General features: G+C 35.3%; 1 non-coding gene across 1 annotated transcript; it reads right to left on the bottom strand.

The window, feature by feature from the left end:
• Window positions 1-1903: 1903 nt before the first annotated feature.
• On the bottom strand, window positions 1904-2010 carry LOC133642721 (U6 spliceosomal RNA). The gene has a single exon (XR_009824590.1). It is a non-coding gene; the product is annotated as a U6 spliceosomal RNA (small nuclear RNA).
• Between the last annotated feature and the right edge of the window lie 276 nt (window positions 2011-2286).

The raw sequence follows: 2286 nt of genomic DNA, 5'->3' as shown, positions 1-2286 counted from the left end.
AATCCAAGAAAATATTCTAAAGACTTGGTCTTCACTTGTTTAAATAAATTCATTATTTTTTTTACTTTGCTTCTTATAACTTTCAGAAAGACAATTTTAGAGAAAAAATACAACCTTAAAAATGATTTTAGGATTTTTAAACACATATACCTTTTTACCTTTTAAATTCCTTCCTCTTCTTTCCTGACAATTTAAATCAATGTTCAAGTAAAAAAAAAAAATTTGTTGTAAAGAATAATAAATACATTTTAATTTAATTCTTCATTTTAGCTTCTGTTTTTTCGACGAAGAATATTTGAGAAATATTTCTTCAAACTTATTATGATTGAAGTTAAAAAATATATATTCTGGCAAATCTAGAAAATCTGTAGAATCAAACTTAAATCTTATTTCAAAGTCTTTTGAATTTCTTTTAAAATTTTTGTTCTGGAAAATCTAGAAGAAATAATGATGTGTCTTTGTTAGAAATATAGCTTGGTCCATTTTGTTATATATTAACAACCTATATTAATAACCTATTTAAAACATGTCATCAAAATTCTAAAATTAATCTTGATCAGGAAAAATTACTAATGATGCTCCATAAATTCTTTTTTTAATTTTTTCAAAAAGATTCGAATTAGCTAGTTTTTCTCCTCTTTTTTTCGGTTGAATTTTGAATTTTAAAGAGTCAAAATTGATAAACTATGTTTCAAAATTTAATTGTCATTTTTTTCCGTGTTTTCTCCTCTTTTAAACCGTTCAATTAAGTGTAAATATCATTAATTATTAATAATAACATAGAGTTAAAGGTAAATTGAGCAAATTGGCTATTTCTGGCAATTTATTTAAGTGTGTATCAAACTGGTAGCCCTTCGCATTAATCAGTACCCAAGAAGTAGCTCTTGGTTTTAAAAGGTTTGTGACCCCTGGGCTATATTATTGATTTTTTATTTTTTATTTTTTTATTTTTTTAAAAAGCAAAGACACTGAAAATGTATGTCATTGTTTGTGCTACGTCGCCATCTTATAGGCATGTGCCATTTAGTGTTTTCAACCGGAAGTAGAAGTGCCGTTCCGTCTTCTAGCCGTCCATAGCAGTTCTACTCTCAATGATTCGTCATTCATGACTCTAAGTAATGTTTGTGAGTTTTACAATACAACTAAAACAATTATTGCTTACTAAACCACCATGAGAATCCGCCGATATGTGCGATAAGTGGCCCACATATTGGCATGGAAGGCGCGACGGCACGCCCTTAAAAGGGGAACTGCGCTTTTTTTTGGGAATGTTGCCAATCCCTGTGCAAGACAAGAACACATACCATCAATTATTACACTTTTTCTTACGCTTTGAGCCTTGCGGCTTACAAAACGGTGCGGCTAGGTTATTGATTTGTTTTGTTTTTTTAAAGGGGCATACCACTCTGTCCCTTGTGCGGCTCTTGGCTGCTGTGATCACAATTTAATCCATCTCATCCCAATTTACAAAGAAAAATTTTAAATCTGCAAAGCCTGTGAGGTGAATTATACCATGTACAATTTTCTGACATGATTGGGGAGCTAGCATGTGTTTGTATTTGGTCACAGAATCCTTTAAAGGATTATTCTACTAAGGTCAAAAGTTTCACAGAGAGTGGTGGCCCTTGCCCTCAGGAAATTGGGAACCTACAGGAATGCAAGTTTGGAGTTTAGGAGGAAGTGTCGAGACATTAGCAACATCTGGTAGGAAGCCCCCACAGATAGGAGTAGATGATATGGGTCAGAGGTTACCAGACTCAAACTGATCAAAGGAATAATGTCAAGCAAAGACTGACTGGCCAGACTGAGCGGCTCCAAGGCTAGAACTACAAAGAGGAAGGGTCTTTGTGTAACAGGTATTTAAAGGACAGTTGTCGTAAAGAAAAACTATTTTCTAATTGAAAAAAATGTGGTAATGCTTCACGAATTTGCGTGTCATCCTTGCTGCAGGGGCCAAGCTAATCCATCTGTATCGTTCCAATTTTAGTATGTGTGTTACCGAAGTAACACATTATCTTGGAGTGGCTTTTTAACTTGTAAAGCACTTCACATTAATTTACATCATCACACCCAAGACAATTTGGCACATACACACACACACCTCCCCTCCCCCACCCCACGCCTTCACCACCGCTTGTTGCCCCTTTCCGGGTGATGGACGACTGGCAGCGCTTCATAGCAGCAGTCGACCTCCAGGGCCCCAACTCCCCGCCCCTCTGTTGCGAGTTTTGTCGTGATTAAATGCAACGTGTTTATGTGTGCATTGCGTGGAGGTTTTTTCCCACT

Source organism: Entelurus aequoreus, linkage group LG02 (genome assembly GCF_033978785.1).
Source record: "Entelurus aequoreus isolate RoL-2023_Sb linkage group LG02, RoL_Eaeq_v1.1, whole genome shotgun sequence".
NCBI classification, from domain to species: Eukaryota; Metazoa; Chordata; class Actinopteri; order Syngnathiformes; family Syngnathidae; genus Entelurus; species Entelurus aequoreus.
The sequence above is the reverse complement of the archived record's forward strand: the minus strand, read 5'-3'. Positions and strand labels throughout refer to the sequence as shown.